Raw genomic sequence first — 22023 nt, forward strand, 5'->3', positions numbered from 1 at the left:
TTCATGCTGTCACATAATTGGTTCCATTGCATAGTGCTGAGCTCGCTAGAGTAGTCCTGAATCTCTTTCTCTAGGGCGGCGAGTTCGCGGCCCAGCGTGCGGTTGATCTTATTCTTTAGCCATCTCTGCTGAAGGTCTTTATGCTTTTCCCATAGACCTACGAGTTTCGAGTCCGGCACGGGGCCTTCCTCTTCTATCGGTGCCATGGTTGTAGCATTGTCCACATCCTGGATAAGCTCATTCGTCCACGCAGTGAGGTCTGCTATATCAGTGAGCTGTTTGCGGTTTCTTACATATCGGAATACATCCCATTTGGTGTGTGGAGTTAGCTTCATTTTCCTTTTGTGCCCCTTGGAAGAGATAGTGATAAGAACGAGATAGTGATCGCTCCCAAGACTAGTTTCGGTGTTATCCCAAAGAGCTCCATTGGCATTTCTGACGAAGCATAAGTCGGGTGTGGTATTTCGGCATACACTGTTGCCGATACGCGTGGGCCTATCTGGGTCGGTGATGAGTGTAAGTTCTAAGTCACTTGTCACTGAATATAGCGCATTGCCTTTCCTAGTGCAGTTTTGGTATCCCCAGACTGTGTGCGGAGCGTTAAAGTCTCCTACAACAACGAGTTGTTCCTTCTCTGCGGCTTTACAGGCTTTTTTCAGGAGGGCAATAACTCTGTTGCTTTTATCTTTCGGCGAGCTGTACAAGTTAAGAATGAATACACATCTGTGTTCCCTTTTTCTAGGCAGCAGCTGTACAAAAGTGTAAGGAATGTTGTCTTCCTCCAGATCAATTTGCATTGCCGTAAGGTTGCGTTGTATCGCAACTGCCGTAGAAGGTCTGTTGTCGGCTTCAGTTAATTCATTGAACGTGGTATACCCAGTAATTTTGACTTGCGTGCCTGTTTCCTGTAAGGCTACAACATCTACCTTGGGATCAAAGGTAGCGAGTTGGAACTGCAGTGCTGCACGCTTTTTCTTAAAGGATCTGCAGTTCCATTGTATAATCTTAATGGTTTCAGCCATCTTTCTTCGTGTATGGTTCTGCCCTTACCGGCAGTACAGATGTAATTTTGAAGCCCTTAGTGTTGAGCACTTTGGTGGCTGTGGTAGCAAGTTGTTCGTGTTCCGGGGTTTATGTAAGACCCTCGGTACATTCGGCTCTATATACAGCCCCTATCCTTGTAAGCTCGTGGGCCATCATCTGCTGAAATTCTGCGGTGGATTTTATGTGATTGGAGACTGTCTCAGCTAGCTGAGCAATTGCTCTTTCTAACTTATCTACTCTGTCCGTAGGGTTTGAGGCTTCGGACTCCTTGGGTGTGTCCCGCACTGACGCTTTGTGTTTTTTTTCCGGTTCTGCCTCCATCGATTCAAGCTCATCTCTACGAACACAGGCCACTATTTCGCGTGCAGCCGGCGTCATAGGGGTGCCTCCAATTGGCTGCCTACTTTCTAGGGCCCTGATTTTGGCATTGGCTGCCTCTAGCTGTTGTCTTAGTGCTTTAATCTCTTCAGCGAGCTCCCTCACCTGGTTCGCGTCCTGTGGAGGTCGTGTGGACGTGGGCTTGGGCTCGGGATTGGCTGACCAGGCGACCTTCCTCGATACCGCCTGGTCATTGCGTTGTTCGGAGTTGGAGCGGTTGCGAGGCTGGCTGCTGCTCTGGCTGCGCTGCCTGCTGCCACTCCTGCTATTTGAAGCTTCGCGCTGATCAGAGCGCACGGAAGGGCGGCTGTGCCGCACGGCGTCTCGGTAGCTCGTTCCGCTCTCTGTGCCGGCGCCAGATGCGCTCTGTGCGCCGGTGGCCCTGCTGTCGGCGACGTGGTCGCGCTTTCTTTTTTTCCCTCTTCAGCTGGTTTTTTGCGCTGCACAGGTGCATAGAAGCGATAGCGGCAGCTGGGAGCGCCGGTAGGGTGACCGCCGCGGCAGATGATGCAACGCGCCTTGCACGCTGCCTCAGCTCCCCGTGGCGGCGTCTCATGTTCTTCATCGCCGCAACGGCGGCATCGTTGTCGTCTTGGGTCCGGACAGACATCAGAGCGATGGCCAATTCGGCGACAGTTAAAGCAGGCTTCAATCCGTTCGCGGAATGGATGCACAATAAAGGCTGAGGCCCAAAAGCGGACGTGCTTGGGTAATGCTTGCCCGGCAAAGGTCACCACAATATGACGAGAGGATCCTATCCTTCTTGCTCCAACGATTTCCAATCCTGGATTTCTCGTGCATATTTCCTTGAATATGTCGGCGTCAGTCTCGTCTGAGTAAGCGTAATAGATAACGCCTTTCACTGAATTTTCTGGGGCCGGTGCGTATGTTAAAACGGCACATTCCTGTTGCTCAATTTTAAGGCATTTGATGTTATAATAAGCTTCAGCTCTTACCCTGGATGGGGTGCTGATCAGCGCAGTGTTGCTAGTAGGGTGTACTCTGACTTGATCTTCTTTCAGCGATTCATCCAGGTTAGCTTGGGCGGCGGCACACACTGTACGCAGAATCTTGGCTGGGCCGTAAGATAGCAGGTTGATCGCGCACTGTGGGCGAATGATGATCTTGTAATCTTCGGCCGGGAGCTTCGGTAGGGGTCTTCTCTTCGGTAACGACGGCGGGCGAGCGCGATATCTCGGTGCGCTGCTTGGCGTTCCACTTGGCGTCCCTTTGTTCTCTTCGGCAACTGGCTGCGTCTCGGTGTCAGTCTTGCGTCGGGCATATCGCCGCTGCTTGTCGAGAGCAGTCCAAGTGCCGTCGTTCAGTTCTTCGTTGGTGATGGTTTCCCCATCCACGACGACTTCCATGCTGCGGAATCTTCGGATCGCCAGGGTCATGCAGTCGTTTAGGCGTGGAGTGCCGACCACGCCGGCGCCGTTATACTTCTCGATGAGGAGACCGCACGGCGGAGAGCCCACAGGAGTCAGGTTCTTTTCTTCGAGCTGGTCTTGTAACAGCTCCATAGCCGCTTCTTCGTCTATGACGCCGGAACGCCCAGTCGCGTTTGCCCCAGCCGCCGGCGAGGCTCCGGCGGTTAGGGATAGCGAGGCCGCCGTGTCGCAGATCCAAGAAAAAGCTTCCGAAACAAGAGTACACTGCTCCGGCTTACCCTACATGATGTCCATGGGGTGCCGGAACACTGCTCGCATCCGTCAGAAGAGTTGAGCGTCGTATATCCGATAGATCGGGTATTTTGGGTGAAAATCGCGGAGCCGTGGCGAGGTGCGTCTTGTCGCCTCGGCTGGCGTCGGCCTTTTTTTTCTCGCGTAACGAGGGATGTCAGCGCCACCTATCAGTGAAGTCGAGAGATAGGCGCGACGATGGCATATGGCCTCTGAGGTACATCTCACAGGCCAACTAAAACTGTAATAAACGTGCGCTGCTTAGTGTACGCTGTACTATAGCGTATAGCGTACGCTTTACTAAATCTGTCTGTTAACTGCGAATGCCTTATGACGTATGCAAATGGGGAAAGAATTAAAGTTAAGTAAATATTTTCAACACTTCTGATTAAGCAAGCAGCATGAAGGTTTCGCCACAAATTTGAAATTCCCTTATGATTATTGAATTTGAAGTTGGTTCCATGTACAGTTGACTCCCTTAATACGAAGTTCACGGGCACTGCGAAAAACTTCGAATTAAACGAACTTCCAATTAACCACAAAAAACAAAAACGGATATTTTTATTCAAAAAATGACTATGAAAAAAAAATCGGTTAGTGCCGTCTGCTTCTGCTTGCGGCATCTTGCTACGGAGAGCAAGTTCTGCAGGCTGTAGACGTGGCCGAGTGCTTCGTTGGCATTGCTCTCTGCAGCAAAAAACCGTTGCGCAATGGCAAGGCTTGCAGCTACATCAGCAGCCGCAGGTTGTGGCTCACTTAGAATGTTGTCCCCGTCAATTTCGTTAGCAGCCTCGTTGGGCCGAACCATTTCAATAATTTCACTGTCCGTCAGCGCACTGCACGTTTCAACAGTGCCATCAACGGCGACGTACTCTTCGAAAGTGACGTCACCGAGAGCTGCTTGAAGAGTATGGTCGTCGAGCTCGCTTGTGTCTGCTTCCCCCGCTGGAGAAGACGAACCAACTCCCGCCACACTTGCACTAAAAGCACATGCCCTGAAGCAGTTTGCAATTGTTTCTTCTTTAACGCGGCCCCACGCTCGCGCTAACATGTTTTATCATTTACTGAAAAATTTGGTATGGCTTCTAGGTGCCCCGATACATTGGTCAAAAAGCTCAGGTCTTTGGTTTGGTTTATGGGATGCACGCCGAATCAATATGCTGGTATAGAATGGACAACCGTGCCACCTAAATACCTTGGTGTTCATTTTGATGCGTATAAGCTTAGTGCACATTTCTGGCAAGAGTGTGTACTGAAGCTTCAATGCCATGTGGATACTTTTACGCCACACCGCCTTTCTATATTTGGTAGGACGGCGATTGTAACTTGTTCCTGGCTATAAAAATATTTTATGTGCTGCAGATACTTCATTGTGCCTGGATTAACATTCAATGTTTTTATGAAATATTCGCTACTTCTGTGTGGTCTTCGACCTATCAGCTTATGAGGCGAGATATCTTAAAACCCGTACGAGATCATCAGTCAAATCAACAATGGTAAGAAGAAAGCTACAACAAAGCTTTCAGTTAAATTTGATGCCCAGAAGCTGGACTCGAATCTGTTGAGTCTGTGGAATTGTAGGCTTCATGCTTTCAAGGCATATCGTCGATCTGGTCACAGCTCGTTGCAGGTGCGCAATTTCTTGCATTACTCTGAAGGTTAAGTGGTATACTGTGCAACCTGCTCTCGGCGATTGGCAGCTGCTGTGCCACTCACTTATTGGCACAGGTGGCTTATCGAAGGCGTGGCTCATATTCTGCGCTATTCGTGGATGCAAGCGGCCAAATTCTTCCTCCCAAAGCATAGCTCTAAAACTGAACATCTCCCCAGCTGAGCTGCCTATACAAGTAGGGACCGTCTTCTTTCCTCAACCTGAAAAATGTGGGTGCCTTGCATGCGGACCCCCATCAGATGCATCCCACGAATACGCCGTCCCCTCCACGTTGGACTAGCTAGAGGCAGTAGCGTATGGAGTCCAACCACAATAGCGCCCCAGGACCGAATGGAGTACGTTGTTCAATGCGTCTGAACCTTCCCAAATTTTATAAACTTGCTCTGTTGAAAGAAATCAACGAATACTGGACCAATGGTGATCTTCCCCCTGCCTGGAAGAAATTAGTGGTGATATCGATTCTATAACCTGGCAAGCCAACACGGTCATTACAAGACCTGAGGCAGATTTCCCAATCTTCTAATTTGTAAAGTGATGGAATGCATGGCTTTACGTAGACTTGAATGGTACAGTAGCCGACGGATTTTTCGGACTCCAAAAATTCGGACTTGTTGGATATTCCGGACTTCATAGATGTACCGTCAGGATTCCCATAGAGCTAATGAATTTTCGCGACCGATTTTTCGGACGAATCTAAGTGCCAATGTTCGATTTTCCGGAATGAATCGCTCGCTCCGAGCCACGCTACCCGATCTTGGGGGCCGCCATGTTTGATTTTCCGCTGGTATGGCCGGGCTTGGATTCCAGTGCTCCCTGTATAGCCTTCAAGATTGGTAGACGCATGCTATATTCTGGTCTCTGAGGCCATGCCCGCTCTTCCTTGGCCGACAAAACATTCCAAAAAGCGGCGCTTGCTTTTTTTTTTCCCCGGTCAGCTTAGCACTATCGTCATAATCACTTAGCGGAATCCGTTTTTTTTTCTTGTAGTTTCGGTTTTCGGTTGCGCCGTACTCGAGTGTAGTACACTCTAGCCGTACGAGGGTGAAAGTTGCAAGGGTCCGCCGGCAACCGCAATTTAATCTCGCGCACGCGAGAGGAAGGTGGCCAGAGGCGTGCGGACTTCGTTCCTCACGGGGCACGGGGAGAAAGCGACGGAGACGGTGGGGAGTTGCGTTCAGCTCTTGCGGCTGCTGCCGACAGAGCTGGTACGAGCTGCCGCGCAGGCACCGTATCTTGAAAGCGATCTGCAATGGGTACAAAGGGCGTGCGCCGAGTGCCAGTAGCTTTGTATGCGCTGTTTTTTCTTTTTTCTTTTTTTCGACGTTCGCGTTGAAGCAAGAGAATAGACAGCGCGAAGGTCAATTTGCCCGCGGTAATCGAGCGAGATGTATTCATGTAACCTGTGCGCGCGTGACACCGTGCTTATTTAGTTAGTAAGCCAGATAAAACAAATCCTTACTTCGTATCGCTGTCTATTAATTTGCTATCGCAATCGATGCTCCGCCTTTTGGGCGAAACTGCGACATTTTTCTTAAGCCGCTCTAAGCCTCATAATTTTTTTTTTCTCGGGGGGGGGGGGGGGGGGGCACGTTTTTCGGGCTGTTCGGTTTTTCGGACTGCTCGATTTTTCGGACCATCTTTCAGTCCCCACGAAGTCCGAAAAATCGGTCGGCTACTGTACTTGGACAAACAACATCCTGTTCCCTATGCAAGTAGGATTTCGCCAAGGGCTTATGAAGCCTTGCGAGATATTCTCGGAAGGCTTCATAAGGACGTTCTCACATACCCTAGCAGCGTACAGCTCTGGGTAGTTGTGGGAGTCAACGTCAAAAAGGCGTTTCATGCCGTGCCCCACACTACCATACTTCAAGTTCAGGCAGTGGGTATAGGTGGAGTCAGCGAGAACGTACAGGTTGGGTCGTTAGCTACGGTTCGCTATGCTTTTCTTAGCTGTCTTGGTCAGGAGTCAGTTTTAGAGTGTATAGATTGGGTGGTTACGATTCGCCATGCTTTCCTTGGCTATCTCTGTACGGGACGCCGCTTCAGTGCAGCCGAGCATCATCAGGAATGCACACGGGGGCTGTCATGGAAATTACGTTGAAAGCCGTGACAGCGTCCCCTGAGCCAGTGGGCAGAGAAATGACAAAGCACGCTTGAAAAGTGTGTTTCGTGGAATTGAGCCGTGACGGCGGCTCCTTAATTTACGGTGGAAGGAAATTCCGCCGGATGCGGCTTTTTCAACCCATGTTACTGCAGAGGGCCACTAACCGGTTGCTGTTTGCTTAAGCGGGCATGAAGATGGCAATTAACCGGTAGCGAGTGACTGGAAGATGCTCGAGGGTTTTGACGAACTGAGTGTCGCTCCCGTAGGGACGAGTGAAAGTAAGACAGTCAAAGAATGCACGCGTTTTTGTTGGGTTGTTTGATCGAGCGCGACCGAGCCTTTAAGAACGGGCGCTCGGCATGAGAGGAGAGAGTTGTCTGGGCGCAGCCCTGCTGGACAGTTGGCTGCGGAATAAACGTTGTCCTCCACCAGACGCTGGTTCTTCCTTCGCGTTGCCACCGTGCACTCGGGCCATCGAGGGGCACCATCTCGGACCACCACCACCCACGAACTTCCATCCCTAACTGGCGCAGTCGAATACCGGATCGGAAAAGCCCACAGCAAGGGAGACACCGGAGCCTTGGTGGAGGTGAGCTGTTTCGTCATCGTCACGACCAGGCCGTCTTTTAAGACGTTGGTCTGCAATCACGAGAGAGGCGCGAAAAGGGTCCAGTTTCCAAGAACCTTGGGAAGGTGTTGGAACACCGTTGAGGCGCGAAAATGACCGGCAGCCTGAAGAAGCCTACGGCGAAAGTGGCGGGCGTACAGCGGAGCGAGAGCGGTTGAGAAAGGAGCGTCTGCAAGCGGCAAGTGTGTTTGCACTTGATCAGTACTTCGGCAACGACAGCTTCATCAAAACTACAGCGGTAGCATATGAAAGTCTTGGCGCAGGAACGAGCTGATTACATCAGAGCACCACGGATAGGTGGAAGGTAGCTGCGGTGCTGCAACAGTGTTGTGTGTGCGGGTAGACGTTCCTGCATTTCATCGCCACATCCAGATTCGGCGCCATCGCGAGCCTGGACACTCTCGACACCGAGAGACCCCCGAGGACACGTACCAGCGAGAGGAGCAGCGACAATCAAGCGGCGAGAGAACCAGCCAGCGACGAGCATCACTTCCTATGGTGAGATCCGTTTCGTGCTCTATTATGGTTCTCACGTGAATGCATTTGCGTTCCGGCACTCTCTGGGAGCTTGGTAACATGGACGACACAGATAGGAGCTCGGAGGCTAGTGGCAACTCTAATGAGTCGGGTCGTGCCCACGAGTTGAAACTAGAAATTGAAGCCCTTAGGATTCAGCTTGAGATAGAGAAGTTGAAATCCTCGCGCGTATTACAAGATGCAGCGCAAGCACGGAGTGAGTCGAGTGGGATAGGCAAGTACGCTAAAGAGTTAAGAGCCGTGCTCGCCCCCATGCCCACGAACGATACCATGATCCCAGCGTGGTTTAAGAACGCCGACTCCTTGTTGAGGACCCTCCAAATTCCCGAGGAAATGCAGGGCGCTCTGATATTGCCTTTCCTCAGCGATACGGTGAGGACTTCCGTGATTAGTCAGTCATTGAGCGGTACCCTTTCTTATGTAGAGCTTAAAGAAAAGGTACTTAAAGAACTCAAAATGACTCCGACAGAGTACCGCAGGCGATTCCTGGACATAAAAAGGGAAACGGGCGAGTCATGGAGTCAGCTAGCGTCGAGATTAGAAACAATGTTTTGCTATTATCTACGCAGCAGAGAAGTAGGGTCGTTTGAGCAGTTGCAGGCCCTGCTTATCGCGGATAGACTGAAGCAACTTATGCCGCCCGACATTAGGTCGTTCGTTACTCAAGGCGAAATGAAAGGCTGGCTTCAGGCAAAAGATTTAGCCGAGCTGGCTGCAAATTTTGAGGAAAGCATGTCACATAAAGTGAGAACAGGATACCGCGAGAATATGATGGCAAAAGAGCTGCCGCATATCCAACAGGGCAGACAACATTATGCGAGCAACCTGCGCACTGACCGTATGCTGTGTTTCGCTTGCGGAGAACCGGGACATTTTCAGAGGGATTGCAATTCACTGCGTGACATCGATCCCAGAAACAGAGAGGTTTCTCGCATAGCCACGAAAAATGAAGGCGCACGTGAGAGAACGTCCCCTGTGAGGCAGTCGGATAAGCTCCCCAGTAGTAGCATGCAGTTGGAGAACACGCGTGTGCGTATTTTCGTTGGGGAAAGTCTCTGTACAGCTCGCATTGACTCTGGTGCAGACATCACCGTAATAAGGGCAAGCAAGGTACCGAGTGAGATTTTAGAGCAGAGCAGTGGTCACATGAAGCTCACGGGTGCATTTGGTCAAGCTGTGACCGCAGACATTATGTACGTACCCCTTGGCCTCCCATGTCCTTTAGGCAATGCTACGCAGCGCGTACCGTTGCTCTGCGCGGTAACTCCGGCATTGGCTACAAGCACTGACGTGCTATTGACTCCAGACGACTATGAAAGTCTTTGTCTCGCCGTGGACGAGTCGGGGCGTGACCTCGAGAGCGGTGAGTGTGCCTTTGTGGAGGAATCGCCGGAGCAAGAGGGCACGGTTGCGAGAAGATATAATGTAGATTCTGCAGCCCATACCAGCTACGATAACACAGCGCGCCATGTTGTCCATCAGGAGCCGAACATAGGCGTTGAGGTTGACTCGTGCTGCGAGGCCAACGTAGGGCTGGGAAATGAAAGAGAGGGGGATGGAAGCAATGAGATCACCGAACAAGAGGAGGTAGAACCGATTTTACAGGACCAAGGCGAGCAGGGCAGCGTTGCTAACGTGGGCACCACCGGAGATCCGTTGCAGGGGGGTCGCACAGATGAAAGTGAACGGCTTAGGCTGTGTACTGAAAGCTCCTTTGCGAAAGAGCAAATGGACGATGTATCGCTGGCAGATGCATGGCAACAGGCAAAAGACAGGACTCATGGCATGGTTATTGAGGGCCAAATGCTTTATCATCGGGAGTCACTGAGCGGCAAACAGCACCTGCAACTAGTTGTTCCAAAGCATCGTCGTACGGAAGTATTAGAATTAGCGCATGATAGTCCGTGCGGCGGTCATTTTTCGGAGAAAAAGACGAAAAAGCGCATCAAGAGTGCGTTCTATTGGCCGTCGCTGGCTTCGGACGTAAAGCGTCATTGTCGCACATGCCATGGTTGCCAGGTGCACTCGCGTAAACTGACGACAGACCGGGTGCCCATAACGCCCCTCAACCGCCCGCAAAAGCCGTTTGAGGTCGTGTATCTTAACTGCATCGGACCGCTGGAGCCGGGTTCGTCACGCGGTCATAAATACGCATTGAGCGTAGTAGACCTTTGTACTAGGTGGGCAGAGGTCATCCCGTTACGTGCTATAACGGCTAAAGCAACGTGTCAGGCCCTGATAGAGGTATTCGCGCGTTACGGGACGCCAGAATTAATATGCAGTGACCAAGGAACAAATTTTACAGCTAAACTGACCGCCGAGTTGATGGAGAGGTTAGGAGTGGCAGTGAGGTTTGCGACTCCTGATCACCCACAGAGTAACGGCATTGTTGAACGGTGGAATGGCACATTTAAGGGCATGTTACGTCATGTCATGGATGAACATGGAAAAAACTGGGACCGCTATGTGCCGTGTTTGCTGTGGGCTTACCGCGAAATCGAACACGACATAACAGGCGTTTCGCCCTTCGAACTCATGTATGGCCGAGCACCTCATGGCCCCCTTAGTATTCTGCGCAAATCATGGACAGGCGAATGGGCACCTCCCGCAGGATTGAATAAACCAGCCGCGGCGTACCTCAAGGAACTTCGCGAAATGATTAATGCAGCCGCGAGAGCTGTCGATGAACGGTGTAGTCAGATGCAAAGGAGCTACGCTCAAAAATACAACTTGCGGGCTAGACAAAAAGAGTTTAACATAGGGGATCAAGTCCTTGTAATGCAGAATGCAGCCGGAAGCAAGATGCAACCAAAATGGCTTGGTCCTCAAGTTGTGAAGGAAAGAAGGCGTGCCGACAGCTACTTGATAGTGGATTTTGCGGGCACTGAGAAACTTGTGCATGCGAATAAAATGAGACCTTACTACGCCAGAACCAATAATGTAAGCGTGGTGTTTGAGGCTGACTATGAATTTGGCAGTCTAGAAACCGCACCAAATGCCGCTGAACCTCGCGAACAATGTCCGGTGGCCACGAAGGCCAGTAATCTGAGCGATCCCCAGAAAGAGGAGCTAGGGAGGGTTCTGGCTGAGTTTCAAGAGGTGATGTCGAGCAGACCAGGTCGATGCGAGCTGGGAGAGCACAAAATCACACTGGTTCCGGGGGCTACGCAATCGCGAGTGCACACGTACAAGGTACCGATGGCTCTCAGAGCGGAAGTGGAGAGGCAAATGAGCGAGCTGGTAGAATGGGATTTTATCTATCCAGTGCAGAGCTCCTTCGCCCATCCGATAGTGTGTGCCGCCAAAAAGGATGGCTCAATCAGAGTGTGCGTGGATTACCGGAGTCTTAATGCCATAACGGAGCCAGACAGATTTCCAATGGGTAATGCGACTGAATTGTTATACACGATAGCAAAAGCAAAATACATATCTGTTTTGGACATGACCCGGGGGTACTGGCAGATACCGCTTGATAGAGAGTCGCAAAAACTTACTGCCTTTGCAACACCTAGTGGCTTATATGCGTGGAAGGTCATGCCTTATGGACTACGTAACTCTGCCGCGACATTTCAGAGGGTAGTCAATCAACTACTTGCGAATCACCGCCAGTACGCGTGCGCATACATAGACGATGTGGCGGTATTCTCGGAGACCTGGCAGGATCATATTCGTCAGCTGCGCACTGTTCTGCAAGCAATACAGGCAGCGGGATTAACTGTAAACCCTGCAAAATGTAACTTTGCGCAGCCGCGGGTAAAGTATTTGGGGCATGAGGTGGGTTCTGGCATTCATGCTCCAGATTCAGATAGGGTTCGCGCTATCCAGCAGCTCAGACCACCAAAAACAAAGAAAGAATTGAGGAGTGTTTTGGGACTTCTCAATTATTATCGAGACTACGTCCCAGATTACTCAAGGCTAGTCCTGCCATTGACAGGGCTAACGAACAAAAGAGTCCCAAACACGTTGCCATGGACCACAGAGGCGCAGCATGCGTTCGATGTTGTAAAGAAGGCCCTTGCATCCGTTCCTGGCTTAACAGCACCACTCCCGGGTAAGGAATTCTACTTGGCCACAGACGCCTCAGAGAAAGCGGTTGGCGCTTGTCTTTCTCAGGAGGCCGATGGAGATGAGCGCCCTGTAGCGTTCCTCAGTAAAAAGTTAACTCCTGCGCAGCAGAAATGGTCTACTATCGAACGGGAGGCGTTCGCGATTGTATGGGCATTAGAGAGCCTAGACACGTGGCTGTTCGGCTCAAAGGTCAGAATTAGGACTGACCACGATCCGCTGACTTTCTTAGCCCGCTCGGCTTCCTCCAGTGCAAGACTCACACGTTGGGCATTGGCGCTCCAGAAGTATGATCTGGAAATCGTACACATAAAGGGTGCGCTCAATAAGGCTGCAGATGCCCTTTCGCGCCTCAGTCAGGAAATATAGAAGGACTTCTCCTGAACAGTGTGTGTGCGATATTTTCTTGTTCTGAAATGTAAAGCATGAGCATATGTTTATCACTGTTATCAAGTAATGGGTTTTATCCTATTTTTTGTCCATGATTTCTACCTCATATTCTTAGATATGTCGTTACATGTAAGGCAATTGTTCTTGTGTGTTGTTGTTTGTTTTGATTTCGCCGAGGACTCTTGTATTTTTATGTTAGACTTTCTCTTTTCCCTTTTGATGTGTACGTTATTATTATTCAGCTGACTATGACAAGTTCGCGGCATGTTTCGACGTCTGAGCAGAAATGGTATTTTGTAGTATGTTCATATAGGTACGGTATTTTAGCAGTAAGTGTGGGACACTACAGTACGCTGATAGAAAGTGTTAGTACGGGCTCTTGACAATGCAAACCGCGCAGATTAGGGCCTTCGAGCCACCATGTGCCACTTGCTCCCATTGAGAGTGCTTGAAGAACCAGAGAGAGAGCAGGAAATGTATCTCGCATGCTGGAACAGTTGCTTGGTGATGTTTGAACAGGTTTAAGTGCAGTGTTTTTTGTTTTTCATTATGTGTGTGTGTGTCGCGCTCCCGGACATCGCCAGAAGCACTCTTGAACGAATGAGCGTGGACATTGAGAAGGTCATCTTTGTGTTCTATTGTTTTTTTTTCTTGAGTGTATGTAATTTTTTTTACTTTGTATTGTTGAAAGAACGCGTTTTTTTTTTTTTTTTGTCATGTCACGTGGACAGCAAGTGTCCAGTGACATTCTTGAGGGGGGAGGAGTCAGCGAGAACGTACAGGTTGGGTCGTTAGCTACGGTTCGCTATGCTTTTCTTAGCTGTCTTGGTCAGGAGTCAGTTTTAGAGTGTATAGATTGGGTGGTTACCATTCGCCATGCTTTCCTTGGCTATCTCTGTACGGGACGCCGCTTCAGTGCAGCCGAGCATCATCAGGAATGCACACGGGGGCTGTCATGGAAATTACGTTGAAAGCCGTGACAGCGTCCCCTGAGCCAGTGGGCAGAGAAATGACAAAGCACGCATGGAAAGTGTGTTTCGTGGAATTGAGCCGTGACGGCGGCTCCTTAATTTACGGTGGAAGGAAATTCCGCCGGATGCGGCTTTTTCAACCCATGTTACTGCAGAGGGCCACTAACCGGTTGCTGTTTGCTTAAGCGGGCATGAAGATGGCAATTAACTGGTAGCGAGTGACTGGAAGATGCTCGAGGGTTTTGACGAACTGAGTGTCGCTCCCGTAGGGGCGAGTGAAAGTAAGACAGTCAAAGAATGCACGCGTTTTTGTTGGGTTGTTTGATCGAGCACGACCGAGCCTTTAAGAACGGGCGCTCGGCATGAGAGGAGAGAGTTGTCTGGGCGCAGCCCTGCTGGACAGTTGGCTGCGGAATAAACGTTGTCCTCCACCAGACGCTGGTTCTTCCTTCGCGTTGCCACCGTGCACTCGGGCCATCGAGGGGCACCATCTCGGACCACCACCACCCACGAACTTCCATCCCTAACTGGTGGGAACCTGTACCGCTTCGTGAAAGCCTTTCTTGTGGACAGGACATTCTCGGTGATGGTTGGGTATACTCTGGGTGAATAGCAACATAATGGAAATCGGAGTCCATCAAGGCGCTGTCATAGCTACCGCTCTCTTTACCATATGCCATGTTAGGCCTCCCACCAATGCTGACTTTGATACCCGGTCCTAATTATGCTGTGTATGCAGATAATATAACCTTGTGGACCAGCTCAGGGTCCCCTGGGGAGCAAGAACTAACCCTGCAGGCAGGCCGTAGTGCCATCCATGACTACCCTAAGGAATGTGGCATGCAAACCTCACTGGAAAAAAATGAGTACGTGGCTGTCATTAATGGACCACAGCTGCAAGCCGAGGCTGATCGCAACCTTATCTCCCTTTGTAACAAGCCATCCGCATACTCGGCATGCTAATTGACGAGGATGGAGGAGCCAGAAGTTGGCCACATGGCACAGTTCTCAGTTGCCATCAGGCCTTACACCTTATGCGCTGCCTCTCTGCACGTGGGTAGGAAATAAAAGAAGTTGGGCTCCGTCAGATAGCCCTAGCTCTCGTCACATCCAAAATCCTATACGCATAGCCTTACATGTGACTTAACGCAACCCAACACCTTCAGCTTGGGCACATCAACCGCAAGGCAATGCGCCTGGTTACTGGCCTACCACAGTACTGCCCTGTAGCAGAATCAATGCCCTGCAGGATGTGGCCGAGCAGCTATTGCACGCCCAGCATGTCTGTCTCTCCACAAAGGCAGCTGGCGGTCAGATCCTGCGGACATAAGGCTACAATGTCAATAATCTAGAGCCGCTCTCATCTCCCGCCCCACCAAGGGACCTTATCGATCTAGTGGATGGTATGCCACTACCAAAAAACATGAGTTCTGCTAATCCACAAAGGCCTAAAGCCGCCGCGAAATGCCATGCGAAGATGTCATGCAAGCTAGCCCAAGATGGGTGCATTCAATTATAGACAGATGCCGCACAGTCTACAAATGATGCCGGCATAGCTTGTCATGATTCCGAGTTGGACATCACTGCAGTCCAACGGCTGCCCGAGGAACATGCTGTCACTAATCTTGAATTTATAGCCATAATCCATGCCATCACTAGCATAGTAGTAAGACAGGATCTGGCTCCTTGCACCTATTATGTTTATACTGACTCGCAAGAAGCCTACACCCCCTTTTGCTCATGGGGAGCAGACTGCCGTTCTCAAGAGCATTCGTGCTGAAAGTCACCTGTGAGATGAGGGCTTCACCACAATTGTCAAATTGATTGCTACACATGAAGGAATAGCTGGAAACAAAAAGGCACACCAGGCCACCCACACTGCAGCTCTTTCTGCACCTTTGGATTCACCGTCGTGTCCGCTTCTTGGGCCCCTGCTGCCTTTGCACACCCAACGTCACCCCCTATAGATAGGGCCAAGACATGGCACTGCTCACAGTGCTACCGCTGCAGCATTCTCCAGCATCTGGCCAATCCTGCGAAACTATATCACCGCCCACCCAGCACATTCTGAAGGATGAAGGTGGTCCTTCTTCGTTGAGCCCAGACCGGCAAGCTTTTGTCACCAGCAAGGCTACACCTTATAAACCCGCACTCATACCCTAGCCCTGAGTGTCCGGCCAGAGGTATGGCAGAACATCTAATGTGGAGTTGCTCTGCCTATGACATGATCTGAGGAAGGAGACATCAATCCCCTGGGTGGGCACCGACCTCGCGCCCTGCAGGAGTGAATCGATCCTCTATTGCGAATCGGGCCCCCGGACACGCTCCAGCTTTGGCGTGTGTTTCCGGACTATTTCAGGGAAAAAGAAGGGCCTGGCAGCCTCTTTCCAGAGCAGACCTCGGGACCACTCCACCTCAAGGAAGAAGAGAACACAAGTAACCCTACCCCATCCCCATAGAGCACCTCTTTTCTGCCGCAAATTTTGACCTATTAAATGCAAAAATAGACGTTAAAAGTTTTTTCTTTAAATTACATAGTGAAACGTTACCTTCGAAAACTTGGTTGCCCAAAAAAGACTTTTTTGTATCTGCTGTGAATTGTGTCCTTTAGACTATAGAACATTGTTTCATTAGTTATAAAGATGCAATATTATTTTGGGATGTGCTTCAAGGAACTGTACAGAAAGACTTCATTTTGAATGGTCATACCATCCGATACTTGATTGCACCCCACGGAGAAGACGTGCCATTTGATTTGTTTTTCCTAATTTCACAGCTTATGGAAGACATGCATGTTGGACTGAAACGCGGAACCCATTGTTGCGTTAAAATTTCAGCATGCTCAAGTGATTGGTCACTTGAAGGACATGTATGACTTAACAGAATTTTAACTGGACTGGTACCACCTCTTGATTAGTTGCTTCTCATTGCCACTTGCAATGTCTGGTGTCGGCTCCATAGCTGGCGTCCCGTAAGCAAAAATTGCCTTATATATTCTATACGGCACTAAGGTTCTTCTATCACTAAAGCTGGTCGTATCTTATCTTAGATTCTTTAGAAAGATATTCCTCAGAATTTTGAGAATGACAGCCCACAAACAAATGTCACGAAAGAAAACACTGACTGAGCAAGTCTTTTATGTTAAATCTTCACAGACTGAAATATTAAAAGTGCGAAACACTCACAGAAAGCTCGCCTTCATGCATAGTGTTTCTCGGTAAACATTAAGGTTGCGTGAGAAGCAGTCAGGGATCTTTGAATGTTATCGCTTTCCACTCTTAAAAGCGAAGCTTAAGCGTTCTCCAAATTTTAAAGTTCAAAACTACTTGTAGTTTTTGTGTGGTGCACGTTGTGCTCAGGGTGATTTAAAGAACCTTTCTAGGCCAGGGATACTTAGATGTTTTGGCTACTTGGCACGTTTCTTGCGTATTGTATGTTTCTTGAATATACATGGTGCAATGAGTACCGTGACAGAAAAAAAGCATGGCCGAGCGCTCTAAGGTGCTGGTTTAATGCAACAGTCTCTACGGGGGCATTAGTTCGAATCCCACCACTGACATATTTCTTTCTTTACCGTGTTCTTGATGCCCATGATTACAATAAAAAAACTTGGCAGCAAGCCATGTTTGTGTTTCTTTCACTACCTTATGCATCAGCCTATTCAGGCATTTATACTCTTTAAATCTGTTCCACGCACATGGTGTCTAAATGTCTCACAGATGCCGTTGGCCCAGGTTATAAAGTTACGAAATTGGCCAGCCGTGACCTCCTCTTGGAACTCTGCGATAAGAAGCAACATGAGAAGCTGCCAAATCTGGTCTCCTTTGGGAACATTCCACTGAATATTACCCCACACTGAAGCCCACAGGGGCGTCTGCATCAGCAGGCGTTTGGTGTGTTGCGACACCACGCACCCGAGCACATGAGGGTTGGCCCCTCCTGCGCTTAACCGTATGTGGCTTAGCCGTGCTTGGGGAAAAGGGAATCCTAGGGGTTGAGCCAATGCTGAGTGCTTGGACCTTTATGGCACCTCAGCGTAGGCAACACACCCCTTTGGCCTCCACTTCGCGTAGATGGCAACCCCGGACTGACCCACCCGGGGGAAATTGGTAGTTGCCTTTTCCTGTCTCTCTCCCCAATCTTCGTCTTTCACTTTCAATCTTTCCTATCCTCTCTTTATTTTCCATTTACTTCCGCCTTCATGGGCAGCAAGGGTTAACCTTGTGCAATATATCCAACCTTGGGTATAGGTATTTGGTTATAGTGGGGATGCACCGCTGGCGTGCACAGAACTGAATAGTTTGTCCTGTGTCGTCCCCTAGTTGGGCTCCATATGGAGGTGGGTGGCGGCCATCCCTGTCGAATATAGCAATCTTATTGATGGAATCCTATTTTCCTTCACTACCTGATCTTTCCCTCAAGAGCGGGGCGCACCTTCAAGTTTTTCATGCAGCCAAAAGAAACATTGCCAAAGTATCACGCAATTCACAGTCAGCACGAAACTAAGACTGTCCGCATGATACCTCCTTTTGTTGTGGCAAAATTGTTGACAGAATCACTTGGCCCAGGCTACAAAGTAACTAAGATGGGAAGCGGCGACCTTCTTCTTGAAGTTCGTGACAGGACCCAATACAGCAAATTGTCAAAACTCATTGCATTTGGAGATATCCCTGTATCAGTAGGCCCACACAGATCCTTGAACACTGTCCGCGGTGTCTCTGAAGATGACCTACTCGATCTTAGTGAGAGCGAGCTACTTGAGGGGTGGCACGATCAGAATGTAGTCGAAGTCCAAAGAATAACCATCATGCGCGACGATAAGCAAATCTCGACGAAACATAATCATTACCTCTGGAACAAGTAACCTTCTAGACTCAATCGAAACTGGATACTGCAAACTCCGTGTATGGCCGTACATCCCAAATCCACGCCGATGCTTCAAGTGTCAGCGTTTCGGGCATGGTTTGCAAACCTGCCGAGGGCGCACAACTTGTGCAAAATGTGCATCCGATGAGCACTTATCTGACACCTGTACTTTCACCACCCACTGTGCTAACTGTGACGAAGATCACCCCGCTTACTCCCATTCATGCCCGACTTGGAAAAGAGAAAAGCAAATCATTGAACTCAAAATCAAATTTAATCCATCGTTCCAAGAGGCACGCAAACGCTTGTTTATGCACAATCAGTCTAGAACGTCCTACACTGATGTAGCGTGCTGGCGGGCAGTGTCACATCATTTGGCGGCCGCCCAAGTCACATGGAGTGTGACAGCGGTCACGCCTGCAGCCCCCCTGGCTGGAGCAGCCAGTGCTACTCCACCCCCTTCCAAGGAGGGCCAGCAGACCCACGGGTCTGCCGGACCTAGGGCTACTGCCCGTGCAGATAGGCCCGAAACACCCGCAAACGTGTCCGCTGAGCGTGTCCACCACCACCTCAGACGAGGTGATGGATACAAGCAAACCACCGGCGTCTCAGACGCCCAAAGAATGACGCAGCTCCCTCGAGCACGCTGGGAAGAAAGGCAAAACCCTCATCACGGGGCCTGGAAAGGCCTCGTGAGCTAGCCTAATTTATGTCTCTTAGACACAGCACAAAACACACATAAAATGGGTACAAAGATACTACAGTGGAATTTTAGGGGTTTACTCCACAATCTAGATGACATTGAGGAACTCCTACATAAGTACAATCCAAGGGTGCTGTGTGTCTAAGAAACACATCTTAATTCTTCACACATGAACTTCCTCCAGCAGTATGCCATTTATCGAAAAGACCACAACAACGCCCTTGCCTCATCGGGCGGTGTGGCCTAGCAGTAGATAAAGGTGTTGCTTGCCGGCAAATATAGCTTAAAATGCCCCTAGAGGCAGTTGCTGTTCATGCAGTACTCTTTAATAAGATGGTAACAATTACTTCACTATAGATCCCCCCCAAACTACAACCTATCTGTGATGACAGGTTCTTTTGTCTAATATTTTCTGACGGTTCTCAGAGGCGAAGCCTTCCAGAACCCAAATGAGGACAAAGCCGTTTGTTGAAAAACACACAAACTTTTAATAAATCTGAAACGAAAATTAACCCATAAAAACAAACACTTAAAACGACTATCACGGCACAAAAGGTTCGGGCAGCTAGTTCGGGCAGGAAGAAGGCGTGTGTGCGTACTATAGTCTCGACGCGGAGCAGCGGAGACGAGACGACGAAAGAAGCGGTGTTGGTCTCACCAAAAGGTCGCTGTATCGGACCGTCGTACAGGCTGCCAGAGCATGGCAGCTATGGCTCGGAGGGAGAAGACAGGCAACTCGGCAGCACGGGCAGACGGCGGTGGCGTTCTGGCCGGGCAGCTGGTCGTGGCACTCAGGCTCGTAGCCCGACAGCTCACGTTCTGCCCACGGGCGCAGACGCTCACCGGCCTCGGGCAGCAGCAGTTGACTATCGGACAGCGTGGCGATGCCCAGGAAGGCAGGCGGCTTGGCAGCACGGGTTGACGGCAGCGGCGTTCTGGCCGGACAACTGGTCGTGGAGCTCGGGCCTGTAGCCCGACAGCTCTCGTTTTGCCCACTGGCATAGACGCTCACCGGACTCGGGCAGCAGTTCCCGAACGGATGGGGTGGCGACGCCCAGGAATGGGTTGGCAGGAGGCCCCGGTCGGTTGAAGTCTTGGTTGCTTGGGTCCGGAACCCGACGGCCGTCTTCAACCACCGATCCGGTGGCCGACCTTCTCCTGGTGCCGTTTCTGAAACTCTTCCCCCCTACTGCCAGCGCGGCTCGCTTTTCTGCCGCTCTGGCTGATTTGTCATTTGTTCATTGGCTGCTTGAAGCTCCGTGGTTTTCTGCAATTGGATGCCTTTTTCTTTGTTTTGTTTCTTGCGCCACGTGTTCACATGCCGGACGGTCTTTGGCGTTGTCGTTTTCTATCAGCACGGAATTCGCCTTGGCGCGCGCACTACTTGTCTGCTCCTTGTCTCCAACCACCGCACCGTGTCGCGCACCACACATATCACTGTCTCCTACCACCGCACCGTGTCGCGCACTACACATCACACTATCAAAAACAGAATTTGACAGCTTCATCTATGAACTGCCTGAACCTTATATTGTCGTTTGAGATTTTATTGCACATAACACCCTTTGGGGAGATTGTCGCTGTGATGCTAGAGGGCGCTTAGTAGAAAACTTCCTCCTCTCTACAGATGCATGCTTACTAAATAAGAGCCTACATTTTATAGCATTGCAAACAAAACATTCTCATCAATCGATTTAACCATGGCTTCTAGTACACTCTTGCCGCATCTAGAGTGGAACGTGATTAAGAACCCATATGGGAGCGACCATTTTCCGACCATTTTCCAACAAAAGCTGATGACTGTTTTCCATGCGTCCCCCATTGGAAATTTGAGTCAGCCAACTGGGAAGCAGTATAAAGAACTCACGCGGATGAACTGGGAAGACATCTCTACACTTCCTAGCGATGACGCAGTGGCATACTTGACTGCATTTATTGTTGATGCGGCGTCACTATGTATCCCTGAATCAAATGGGTCGCCCTTCAAACGATGTGTTCTCTGGTTTAATGAGGAGTGTAAGGAGGCTCGCAGAAATCATAATAAGGCCTGCAGTCACCTTCGCGACTCACCAACTACTGAGAACTTGATCAGGTTCAAGAAAATAAAGTCTGAAGGTAGAAGAACTCGCCACCGTGCCAAAAAGGAAAGCTGGCAGAGATACATCTCTAGCATAAATTCTTATACAGATCAAAGGAAAGCCTGGAACAGAGTAAACAAGATAAAAGGTCGTGACACTCATCCTCTACCATTAGTGAACACACAAGGAGATACTCTAGAGGACCAAGCTGATTCTCTAGGGGAACATTTTGAGTACATTTCTAGTTCATCACATTACTCAGATATATTCCTGAGATACCAGCAACAAGTGGAGCGACTGCCTCTGGATAGGAAAGTAAAAAGAAATGAATCTTACAACCGTCCCTTTAACATGGTGGAATCCCAGGCTGCACTAAATTGCTGTAATAAATTGGCCCCTGTAAACAATCGAATAGGTTATGAGATGATCAAGCACACCCCGAAGCACCCAAAACACTCCCATCATTTTTGAACGCCATATTCTCTGCCAGCTATATTTCGTCCACCTGGAAGGAGGCAATAATAATTCATATTCTCAAAAAGGGCAAGGATCCGACTTCGGTCAGTAGCTATATGCCTATAGCTCTAACAAGTTGCCTATGCAAACTTTTTGAGAAAATGACTAACCGGCGCCTGATCCATTTTCTTGAAAGCAATAAAACACTAGATCCCTTGCAGTGCAGCTTCAGGGAAGGTAGATCCACAACAGATCACCTTTTAACAAATATCCGTGACGCCTTTGTGCACAAGTAGTTTTTCTAATCGGTATTTTTAGATATCGAGAAAGCATATAATACCACTTGGCGTTTCGGAATACTTCATGATCTGGCAGGAATGGGCATCCGAATTTGCCTTTAATAAACCCACAGAAAGAAAGAAAGAAAGCTTGCTGAACATAATTCAAAA

This window comes from Dermacentor silvarum, chromosome 1 (genome assembly GCF_013339745.2).
Source record: "Dermacentor silvarum isolate Dsil-2018 chromosome 1, BIME_Dsil_1.4, whole genome shotgun sequence".
NCBI classification, from domain to species: domain Eukaryota; kingdom Metazoa; phylum Arthropoda; class Arachnida; order Ixodida; family Ixodidae; genus Dermacentor; species Dermacentor silvarum.